Source organism: Macaca fascicularis, chromosome 12, assembly GCF_037993035.2.
Source record: "Macaca fascicularis isolate 582-1 chromosome 12, T2T-MFA8v1.1".
In the NCBI taxonomy this organism is placed as follows: domain Eukaryota; kingdom Metazoa; phylum Chordata; class Mammalia; order Primates; family Cercopithecidae; genus Macaca; species Macaca fascicularis.
Genome location: NC_088386.1, coordinates 62188754 through 62201340, shown reverse-complemented (window position 1 = coordinate 62201340; position 12587 = coordinate 62188754). Strand labels below are relative to the sequence as shown.

The following is a 12587-nucleotide window of genomic DNA, read 5'->3' as shown; positions in this document are numbered from 1 at the left end:
AAGTATACATTTCCTGCATAAATTTCTTCATGACTTTCACAGTCTTCAACATGCCTTAACTTTCTGGCTGTGTTTTATAAGCTTCATTACTAAAGGTACATTCCTATATTTATAACTTGCTTAATATTTCCTTTCCCTTATTCCTAGTTTTTCCTTAGTTTTTCTTTTTGCGTCTCTTTCTGATCTGTTTTCTAGTCTCTTACTCATTCTTTCCCTTTATTTCTTTCTAGGTATGGACACAAGCATACTTTCTTCCTCACGTTAATAATTCACTTGGACCATGCCATATATTGTTCACATCTTTCCATACAACTGCAGGTTTTATGCCTTGAGAGGTTTTAGTAAAGTGCTTTTCTAGAGCTGATTAAAATTTGTCATCTAAATTTAAAAAAACAAGGGTAAATAAGGCTTGTGCCAATAGTGTTGCAGGGTCTTTACCTATATTCCTTTTTCCTGTTTTTTTGAGCATATTTTTAAGGGTGAACTGTGCTCCTTCTGCTATTGCCTGTCCTTGGGGTTATATGGGATGCCTGTGGAATGTTTGATATTCCACGTGTGACAAAATTGTTGAAATTGTGAGCTGGTACAAGCTGGACTATTGTCAGTCTTTATTTTTGTGGTCTGTCCTATAAATGCAAAACTTAAAAGATGTTTAATGACATATTGAGTAGACTTTCCAGGCAAAGCATGTGCATTAATTAAATGAGTGTTGGTATCAATGCACATATCTTAGTTTTCCAAATTCAGGGGTGCAATATCTGTTTGCCATAACTGATTGGGTTCCAATCCTCCAGGGTATACTTGCTGAAGGAGGGGATGTGCCTGTGAGTTGGCAATCTGGGCATTGTAGATAATTTATTTAGCTAGCCTCTGGGTAAATTGAAATTGTTTAGACACATTTTTCCAATTTTGGTGGAAAAACAGATGTGATTGGGTGAGTTGGTCAAGTAGTGATACCATAACTTGAAGTTCTGCTTGATCATTGCTATAAGCCAATGTGCCAGGCAGTGAGCTGTGGGCTCAAATGTGTGTAATAAAAATAGGATGTGTACATTGGTCTAGCAATTACTGAAGCTGGGAAAAAAGAGCACACAGAGTGGGCTCCAGAGTGAACTTAACTGAGGCTGTAAAAGTTCTTTAATAAACAGTAACCTCAGCTGAGTGCTAGTAAATTTAGATTGAGTGACTGGATTATATGGTCTCTACCAGACCCATCAGTAAACAGTGTTAAAGCATTAGGTATGGGGGATTGCAATGCCACTTTGAATTGCCTCTTAAATGAATCCTGATGGTATCAGGGTCATAACTTATCAATTGACTGCATTAAGATGGCAAGCTGAAATAAGTAACATGAATTTTGAAAAGAAAATTTGAAAGCATTTCTAGAAGCAGAGACTCAAATATACTTTAACCATGTGCTTAAAGCCACAGGCAGAATAGCTTAAATCTCGCAATCGAGTTTTCAGGCTGACTATATTTAGGGACTCCAATGTAGCAAACAGTCTTGAAAACAGTGACTCACTAGCTGGGGAACTCAATTCAGCACTCTTTTAGCAAGTACAAATCAAAGACTATCTGTAATCAGTGGGTTAAGACAGTCATTCATGCATATGTTTTCACTACACTTACATACAACTTTTCTTCACTTTCTGAGAAGGGCACATTTTTACCTTCTAATTTAACATACATCATTCAATTAGGTTTAAAGTTCTCCTTTAAAGGGCAATGTGTGGTTTTGCATGCTAGCTTTTAATTGCTTTTTAACTAATTCATGGGCCCTCTGTAATCTCTCCCTTCAGAGGTTACTGTTTTACTTAAATTGGATTTGGAGAGCTAAGTCAGGGGTAGGAGAGAGATAACAGAAGCCATTATTAGAAAAGAGGTTTTACAACTTCTTACGTTTTACTTAAATCTTAGAGAATTATAATCAAGGAGGTCGTTAGTAAACAAGGAGCACACGAGATTTTGCTGTGGGCCACTTGCAGAGCTAGAAAGCTGAGCAGATGGGTCCCGGGGCGGGGGCTGTTACACTTGTGCGACTTCTTTCGCTTGTGCCGCCCCCTCCCGCTACCTCAGGGCAGCTGTTGCCGGCTGGGCGGACTCCGGCGCTGCGCGCCTCCCGGCCCTCTGCAGTAGGCTAACTTCAACGCGCTGGGCCTGGCTCCTCACTGCTACTGCCGCCGTGCAGGCGAGTTCCCCGGACCATTTGCCAGCTCAGTGTTTGCGAGCTTCCTTGCTGCTGAGCCTTTCCTTCTGTCTACTGCCTGCTTGGCCGCAGGGCTCCAGCCTCTAATGCTTTTTATCATATCTTTATGTACCTGATTTCTTTGCTGATCTTGCATTACTGGGCAGGTTAAGAGCTCTCCTTCTAGTGCTGCCTGCTGAAAACAGGAAGTGATTGCTGTAGCGTATCCTCTTTTTTCTTATCTATTGGAGGCCGCGGCTCAGGTAAAACCTCCGTTTCCTCTTTGTTATGTTGGCCCTGTGATATAAGGGCCCAGAGAAGAGGAGGTGATAAGACAGGCGACAGTTTTCTCCTACTTCCTCTTTTTAGGCTCTTCTGTGTGTAACTGAGCCACAGCCGCTCTAGTTAAAGCCCATAACGTTAAAGCTGTTCCTGGGACCTGTCGCCTTGGCGCCTAATGCTACAATTTCTCCCCACTTGATCCCAAAGTTCTACATCTAGCATTCCTTCTGGATACCATGGGCTTTGGGATTTAACAGTTTGCATTACGGCAGTTTGTTTAGCATGGATGATTAGGTCCTTTAATTGAGCCTGCAAAACTGAGGCTCCTCTAGCCTTAGACAACTGTTTTAATACTGTTATGTACTGTTTCTGCTGTGCTAACTGTTGTCCTATGATGAAAACTCAGCTTGACCTAACTTCCCCCAGAACTTGGTAACCTCGAGTGGGCACTAATGACTTTACTGATTACTCACTGACTTCACCGCGTTCCTTTCCTCATCTTCGTTTTCCGGGGGTCCGTCGCGTTTCCTGCACGCTTCCTTCGCAGCTTTCCTCACCAGGGTGGTCCTCACACTTCCTTTGCAGCCTGCCTCAAGAGGGGCTCCAACTGCGGCGAGTCTGTTTCTGCAGACCCCTGACTGGCCTCACAGAGGGCACCAGTTGAGGTATTGCTCCTCACGAGAGGGCATTAGCTGCAGGGTTCTGCCCTCAGACCCTGACCTAAACGACGGATAAATAAAACGTACACTGATACAGATATTCCGCTTTGTCAGTCCTGCCGAGTGCCCATCCACCTGTCCACCAAGAGAAGTTTGTCACTATAGCCGGCCCTGAGCAGCTCGCACTGCAGGCATTTATTTAGCATACAATTAACAACAGAAGCTCTGAGTCAAAACACTTGAGGGTAATTAACATGGTTAAGAGAGTAGTTTTACGAATGATTAAAGCTCAGGTACCGCGGTTTAAAGTAAATACCACTGGGGGCAATATCCGGGTCGGCCTCCCCTCAACTCTGGGAGGGCTATACTGCTGAAAGGTCAGTTAATGGAGGTAGGGTAAACAGAACTGCGGAAGCCGCTATTGTCCCTAGTATTTACCCTATGACCTAATGCTCTAAGGGAAGAACTGGCTGCCTTCAGTCTGTTCAATTATTACAAGCTCTGTAACCTTTTGGCCTTTCAAAAAGTTTGTGACTATTCCCTATAAGTTTCCGTAATATTTTCCTTTAGTGTTTCTGCCACCATCCTGAGTGAATCTCACCAGGTTTCTCTGTTGGACAGGCAAATTATCCCTGAATCTCTGCAATTTCAGTTTAATAGGAATCTCACCTGTTACAGAGAGAGGTAGGTAAGGACACTCACCTGTACTTTACTCCTACTTCCAGTCCTACCCTCAACACTAGCTGAACTCCAGCAACACTACTGCCCCATTGTGCTGGAGATAAGCGCTTTTAATGGATTTTACTAAAGGCAGTTGAATCTAATCAGACTGAACAACTAATCAAGTATCATCATAGCCTTATTAGTTAAAATACAAAGAATATACCATTTATTACAAACTTTCACAAGAAATCAAATTCTAAAATTTCGTTTTATTTTAGGCATCCTCTGTAAAAGCTAAGGAAAAAAAACAGATGTAAATTAGGAACTTAACTCCCTTCCTCCGATGATTGCTTCTAAAATCTTTTCATTTTAACTAACAGTCTGTGACTTGACCTACATGCCTTCTTTTAAAACATCTCATAGCATTCTAACGTGTCAAAGATCCCCTGGAAACTTGCATTACAAGCTCCTCATCATCAGCTTCATATACATTATTCCAAACTTTGTCTCGTTTTCCTAAAGACAGAGTGTGTAAAAAACATTATAGGTTTTTGGGACAGAAGTAGGCAAACTTCAACTAGAAGGCATATGTTAACATTTCAAGTGCCCCCACATCTAAGAAAGAGGTTCCAGGGCTGAGGCCCAGGCCATGCTAGAGAGGACATGGCTATGGTGATTGGATGGCAGAATAGTCACTGTGATGCTATGTAGGTAGAACTTGCTGGACATCCATCCTCTAGAACACCAGAGAAAGTTGTTCAAGGGGAGATGTTTCACTGCAAGCACTCTACTACAAAAGTGCGCAAGGGAAGTGCTCAGGTAAATGCTGGCTGCTGGGTGCTGTACACTGCAGGAGATAGATGCCAGAGAAGCCGTGCATGAATCATTTTCCAAGATGAGTTGTTGGCTCTTTATTTTTTACTGGAATGATTACTAAACCAATCTCCCAGGAGAGTGAGCTGCAGAGGCTAAGCTGCAAGAGCCTACCCAGAGAGCTTACCAGAACCAAGAAGCCCATCTCCTAACCTCTTACAATGTTTCTTCAACACCCTCTAATGATAGTTCTCACTGTCAGCCAACAACAGAAAAATATATTTATAGGGTCCATGTACATTTTTTGCAGAGCAGGCAATGAAGAATGAACTTGAAGCTAACAGGCAATAAATAGTGACTGTCACAACTCCAGTGCAAATGTAGTTTATAAGATCTAGAAGGTTGGTCCTTATGTGGCTCCATTGTTCCCACGATTTTCCACCTACATCTCCAGATTTAACTTTTGAATTTAATTTTTGAAGCTGTTAATATTGAACTTTGTCCAAAGTTACCTTGAACTGGTAAGGCTATACTTTCTGCTACTGGTGCTGAAAGGTGAGGACCATCCTCAGACCAAAAAAAACAAAAAGCCACATACCTATAATTCTTATTTATCATAGTCATCTTTCAAAGGCAACCTTTCCTATTGTTTCTGTCTCCTTCTTAAATGTCTTATTTCAAACAGTTGTGTTTGTTTAAAATATTTTTTCAATTTTTATAATCATTATTTTTAGAAGGGTTCACTGGACCACTTTTGGCCAGCATGGCAAGAAGTCTGAGGTTTTTGTTGTTGTTATTGTTTTTAAGTAGGTTCTCGGTAGAATAGATTTCACCAGAATCCTTTTTTTCTTTGGCTTGCAATAAAAATGGAAGTGTCCAAGTGCATGCAACATTATGAATCATTTTCCAAGATGAATTGTTGGCCCTTTATTGTTTTCTGGAATGATTACTAAACCGATCTCTCTAGTTAATAACACTGATTTTGCCCAAGATATTCTGTTCACCAAGAATTTGTGATCTCGTTTCATAGAATAGGCTGGTTGCTAGGAAGGGAATTCCTCACCAGGTACTAAATTTTTTAAGCTTCCATTTCTCATGGGACTATATTATTCTCAATCGAATGTAGGAAGATGCAATTTGTGTCACATTTAGTCCCCCAAAGTAAGTGACCAATTTTTGAATATTCAAAATGGCTACTGCCTTCACACATAGGTGGTTGTAGCAAATTGGCAAGAAACATGTAACAAATACTATTATGAGAGGTGAGTCCGGGACTGCCTTGTCAAAATTCTGGCAGTATTAGTACTACAGAATGTTTTCTTTTCTTTTTTTTTTTTTTTTTTGAGATGGAGTCTTGCACTGCTGCCCAGGCTGGAGTACAGTCGCACGATCTCAGCTCACTGCAAGCTCCACCTCCTGGATTCACGCCATTCTCCTGCCTCAGCCTCCTGAGTAGCTGGGATTACAGGTGTCCGCCGCCACTTCTGGCTAATTTTTTGTATTTTTAGTAGAGACAGGGTTTCATCATGTTAGCCAGGATGGTCTCTATCTCCTGACCTCGTGATCTGCCCAGCTCGGCCTCCCAAAGTGCTGGGATTACAGGCTTGAGCCACCACACCCAGCCTGAGAAAGTTTTCAAATTAATTTAAGGAAGAGTTTTAAAAATAGAATTATAATTTCCTTTTTTGTTTGTTTGTTATAGATCATGAAACTGCCAACTAGGCAAAGAAGGCACCAGAGGGCAAAATTGCATCACATATCCTATTACAAATTACCAGCTTTTATGCTTAACTGGGAATTCATGGCTGAAATACCTGTGCTCTCTTCAGACCAAATGGAAACTATGTGGTGTGCTGAGTTGGATGTGAGGGGAGTTGGAGTTTATAAGCCCAAATATGTCTCTTTTTAACCAAATATGCCTTTAGCCACTATAACTTGGGTCTAAACACAACATATTCCTTATATGAAGCATTCATCTCATATTCTAACTCTAACTCGCTAAAATAGATGGTCTTTTGATATATTAATGGATTGGAGACAGAAAAGTCGAATCTGTAAGATGAAAGATTTTTGTCTTCACTGCAGAATGGAAGTGGGCTGAGAGTGGACATGGATGCATATACACTTATTCTTTGGAGAGCTAAGTGGAGCTTCATTATATATGAAGAACACATACAATAAGGAACCATATTTCAATTAATCACTTTATATACTAGCTTGATTAACTTTTCAGCTATCTTTCCATTTTCTTTGTAATAACAGAAAATTTTGTTACGCTTATAGTAATCTAATTCTGTAAAGGGAATAAAATTTTTGTCTACAGCAACCCAATATAAGATATAAGTTGAAACTTCATCAGCAAGGCTCAGTTCTCAACTAATTATATATTGATTTGTTTTCATCAAGAATATAAGGATATATTTTCTTTAGAGATTTGCATTAAAAATGTATATGCACATATGGTTACAGTGTTATTACTGATGTATCCATTCCTGCCTTTCATTTTATTTCTAGCAAAGTTTCTTCTCCTCCTCCTCTTCCTCCTTCTTCTTTTCTTCTTCTTCTTTTTTTTCTTATATAGATATCCACTCTTTCTATATTCCCTGTGGGTCAGGAAAAGCCGACCTCACCTCCAAATGCAAGGTTGGACCTGATTGAAATAATGATAACCCCACCCTCCCTTGTCAGTGACTGGTTTAAGAATCATGTGAACCACTTTGAAACAATGAGATATGAGGAGACGTTTTCTGGGAATTCATGCTACAATTAATCTGTTATCTTCTGAAAATAATTATTTAAGTGACAGTCTGTTCAAGGTGATTATCATGAATCGATGTGAATCCTGGGACTGGTTCTGCAAACATAATAACAATCTCAGGATTAAATGAACACATGAAAGAGCAAGAGCCAAAAAAGTTGCTAGGAAAAGAGTGAGAGATACTGGATTTACTGTGAGTTATTTTAGTCTACAGTAAATATCAAGTTTTTTGTTTAAGTTAGTTTTCTATTAATTGTTCCTGAAAGCATATAAATGGTAGGGTGGAAGTAATTTTTCTAAATATGACAAGTTTTCCCATACAAGTATTACTTTCTATTTTTTTCTCTCAAGTATCTGAAAGGTCAGAGAGTGGGTCTTTTAAATTATTCTAGAGCTTGCCTTTGTCTTGTGGCTTTCCCTCTAATCACAGATAGATATCAAGACGAAGTATATTCTTGATGCCAGCATGTGAAAAATTAATTTCTGCTAGAAATTGAACTTTGCACTTTTATATCTCAAAACTTGAAAGGAGAAATGTTATAATTTCAACTTAAAGAAAATTTCTAATAGCTTTTTATTACTTATGTTGATGTTTCCTAAACAGGTCCTTTAGTCGCAAAAAAAAAAAGTAATATAATTTTGTTTTTCAATCCCAGGTGTTGCCATGGATTTTATGTATACAAGTCACTTGAATTTGAGAGCCCAAATGGTTCTAACCATTATCTACACTGCACAGTGAAATTCCTATTAATAAGATAAAGTACTATTGGAAAACCAATATATCATGGTCTATTTTGGCATTAATTTGAATTACTGATCTAGATGTCACAGGCTATTGATATATTATTCATTATGAGATAGTCCTTTCTTGTCTTCATTATACATCAAATCTATGCACCACAGAAACTTGACCATGAATTTAAAAGTAAAATATCTGCTTATTGAAATACTAAAATACAAAATGCTCTTTTCTGTACTGGTGAATAAGAAAGTTGTTACATAGGAAAGTATATGAAGAAATGAGAATAGGACAAAGTCCTTGACAACAAAAAATGATTACTGAAGACTGAAGGGAAATATGGACCAAAAAAATTCAAAATAAGGGACAAAGTTGTGTTTGGTTTTCATTTGGTTTTTAAATTTTCATTTGTGTTTAGTTTTGTGTGTGTGTGTAAATTTCATCTCAATCTTTGTTGTAAGAAGAAATTAGGCTGGGCGTGGTGGCTCACACCTGTGATCCTAACATTTTGGGAGGCCGAGGTGGGCAGATCACCTGAGGTTAGGAGTTCAAGACCAGCCTGGCCAACATGGTGAAACACCATCTCTACTAAAAATACAAAAATTAACTGGGTGTGGTGGTGCACACTTGTAATTGTAGCTACTCAGAAGGCTGAGGCACGAGAATCGCTTGAACCTGGGAGGCAGAGGTTGCAGTGAGCTAAGCTCATACCACTGCACTCCAGCCTGGGTGACAAAGTGAGACTTTGTCTCAAAAAAAAAAAAAAAAAGTTAAAGACTTTATTATGATGTTTACTGTTAACTACCTCAATACGATTCTACTACTCAATGGATCAACATACCAATGTAGTTTAAGTAAATTGTATGCAAATCTGGATTGCATCACTTGGGTGAGTTATAAATAAGTAAACCCTTGAGCATTTAATTTCATTAATTATAACTTACTAGATCCATACTGAGACTTGAAAAAAATCTATTGTGATATCATCTTGACTGGACTAACAGATTCTCAGATCGTTGATAAAATATTATTTCTGGGTATTTCCAGAGGAGATCACCCTTTGAATCAGTAGACCGAGTAATGCCCAATATGCTTATGAGCAAAATGGAAATGGTGGCAGGCATGGAGGTTATATGTAGGCTCAGCAACATGGACTTTCACTCACCAAGGAAATGACCTAGCTACCACCACCAAGGAGTGCCCAATCTGCCAGCAGCAGATACCAACACAGAGCCTCCAATATGGCACCATTCTATAGGGTGATCAGCTAGCTATCTCATGTCAGGTTAATTACACTGGACTACTTCCATCATGGAAGAGGCAACATTTTGTCTTTACTGCCATAGACACTCTGCATACAGATTTATCATTCCTCCACCCAATGCTTCTGCCAAAACTACCATTAGGGAACTTACAGAATACCTTATCCATCATCATGGTATTCTACATAAGATCGCATCTGACCAAGGAACTCACTTCACAGCCAAAGAAAAGCAGCAATGAGTCCACGCTCATGAAATTCCCTCGTTACTGTGTTTCCCATCATCCTGAAGCAGCTGTCCTGGTAGAATGATGAAATGGCCTTTTGGATATTCAATTCCAGTGTCAGCTAGGTCACAATACCTGCAGCCCTGCAGAAAGATTCTCTAGAAGGCTGTATATGTTTTTAATCAGCATCCAATATATCTGTTTCTCTGATAGGCAGGATTCATTGGTTCTGGAATCAAGAAGTGGACATGGAAGTGGTACCATGATCATTAGCCCTAATAATTCACTAGCAAAAATTTTGCTTCCTTTTCCTATCACTTTATGCTCTACTGGCCTATAAGTTTTAGTTCTCTAGGGAGAAGTGCTTCTATCAGGAGAGACAAAAAATGATTCCATTGAACTAGAAGTTAAGACTGCCACATGGCCTCTTGGGGTCCTCATGCTCTGAGTCAACAGGCCAGTAAGGAAGTTACATTATTGACTGGATCGAGTGATCCAGACTACTAAGAGAAAACTGGACTGCCACTCCACAATGGAGGTAAGGATGAGTATGTCTGAAATATAGGCGATGGCTTAGTGCATCACTTAGTGTCACCATGCCCTGTAAATTAATGTCAACAGAATACTAGAACAACCCAATCCTGGCAGGACTCCAAATACCCAGATTCAGGAATGAAGATTTTAGTTACTCCACAAAGTCAAAAGACACAACCAGCAGAGGTTCTTGCTGAAGGCAAAGGGAATACAGAATGGGTAGTAGAAGAAGATAATCACAAATACAAGACCACAAAACTAGTTACAATAATGAAAATTGTAATTGTCATGAGTATTTCCTCCTTGTTACAAGTATGTGTGCATATATGTATATTGAGCAAATACTTTTCTCTCATTCCCTTATGTAACATAACATGTATTATCTTTAGATCAGTATTAACTATTGTCAATTTTACATTATTTGTTATGGCATATCATGGAAGGGATAAACATCACTCAAGAACTTCCTATTCTGGAAAAGGAATTAGTGCATTTCTGGTTGTAGGCAGGACAGTTGTATCATGTTAGGTGTAATCATTATTTCATTATTTTTTATTTGGGGATTAATTAAGGTTCAAGGAGATGCATAACATGTCAAATTGACAAGGGGTAGATTTATGATGGTTAATTTTATGTGTCAACTTCAATGGGTTAAGGGATGTCCTGATAGCTGGTAAAGAATCATCTGTGTGAGATCAGCATTTGAACCAAGAGACTGAGTAAAGAGGCTACCCACTCACCAATGTGGGTCAGCATTATACAATCTGTTGTGGGTCCAGATAGAACAAAAAGGCAGAGAAATGATGAATTAACTTTCTCTCTCTTTCTCCTTAAGCTGGGCATCTGTCTTTTTCTGCCCTCGACATTAGTGCTCCTGGTTTTCAGATTTGGACCTGGGACTTACATCAGCACCCCCAACTCCAACCCACAGACTGGGAGTTATACTTTTTAGTCGCCTGGTTCTCAGGCCTTTGGACTGGAACTGAATTATATCATTTGCTTTCCTGGTTCTCCAGCTTACAGACAACGTGTCATGGGACCTCTCAGCTTCCATAATTGCGGGAGCTAATTCCATAACAAATCTCCCATTACCTACATATCTATCTATCTATTATACCCTCTGGGTTCTGATTTTGCAGATAACCTTGACTAATATATCTGTTAACGAGTCATCCATTTCCTTTTAATCCAGCAGAACTTGTCACTTAGAAACGGCTATTTAAAATAATATTAGGCTGATTATTTACTACTGCTATTGATATTCTGCTGGATATATAACAGAAAAATGTATAACATATATATATGCACACCCATTATTCTAAATTTTATTTTTCTAAGTATATGTTTATGATTTTCTGGGATTGTATTTTATTCACAATGTGAAGTCACTGACTTTTTTATTACATTTTTAAGTTTTATGAGTACATAGTAGGTATGTATATTTATGGGGTACATGAGATATTTTGATACAGACATGCAATACATAATAATCACATCAGGGTAAATGGGAGTATTCATTACTTCAAACATGTATCATTTCTTTATATTACAAACATTCCAGTTACAATCTTTTGGTTATTTTGAAGTGTACTATAAGTTACTGTTGACTGTAGTCATCCTGTTGTGCTATCAAATACTAGATCTTATTTATTCTACATAACCATATTTTTGTACCCATTAACCATCCCCACAACCCCCCACTCTCCCTATCCCAGCCTCTGGTATCCAGCATTCTATTCTCTATCTCCATGAGTTTAATTGTCTTAACTTTTAGCTCCCAAATATGAGTAAAAACATAAGAAGTTTATTTTCTGCCCCTGTGTTATTTCACTTAACATTATATCCTCCAGTTCCGTCCACATTGTTGCAATGATGCAAATAACATGATATCATTCTTTTTTATGGGTGACTAGGACTCTGTTCTGTACATGTTCCACAGTTTCATATCCATTCATCTGATGATGGACAATTAGATTAATTCCACATTGTGGCCATTGTGAACAGTGCTACAATAAACATGGGAATGCAGATATCTCTTCAGTATACATGTTTTCTTTCTTTTTGGTATATACCTAGGAGTGAGATTGTTGGATCACCTGGTGGTTCTATTTTTAGTTTTTTGAGTAACCCCATGGTGTTCTCCATAGTGGTTGTACTAATTTACATTCCCATTAACAGTGTTCGAGGGTTTCCTCTTCTTCACATCCTTGCCAGCATACGTTATTGCCTGTGTTTTTGATAAAAGACATTTTAACTGGGGTGAGATGATATCTCATTGTCATTTTAATTTCATTTCTCTGATGACCAGTGGTGTTGAGAAGGTTTTTATATGCCTGTTTGCCAATTATGTGTCCTTTTTTTTCAAAAAATATCTATTAAGATATTTGGCCCATTTTTAAATAAGTTTATTAGAATTTTTCCTGTTGAGTTGTTTGAGCTCCTTCTATATACCGGTCATTAATCCAT

At 38.6% G+C, this 12587-nt stretch overlaps 1 protein-coding gene across 2 annotated transcripts in view; it reads right to left on the bottom strand.

Annotated features, from left to right (window-relative positions):
- Positions 1–3069, bottom strand: part of XIRP2 (xin actin binding repeat containing 2) — a 622353-nt gene extending 619284 nt beyond the window's left edge. Inside the window, exon 1 of one of the 2 annotated variants that reach the window (XM_065525608.2) lies at positions 2941–3069. The gene's annotated coding sequence lies outside the window, so the exon portion shown is untranslated. Of the gene's footprint in view, positions 1–2318; positions 2390–2940 lie in introns of those variants that run through there. The other variant, XM_045367191.3, reaches the window with a different exon arrangement.
- Between the last annotated feature and the right edge of the window lie 9518 nt (positions 3070–12587).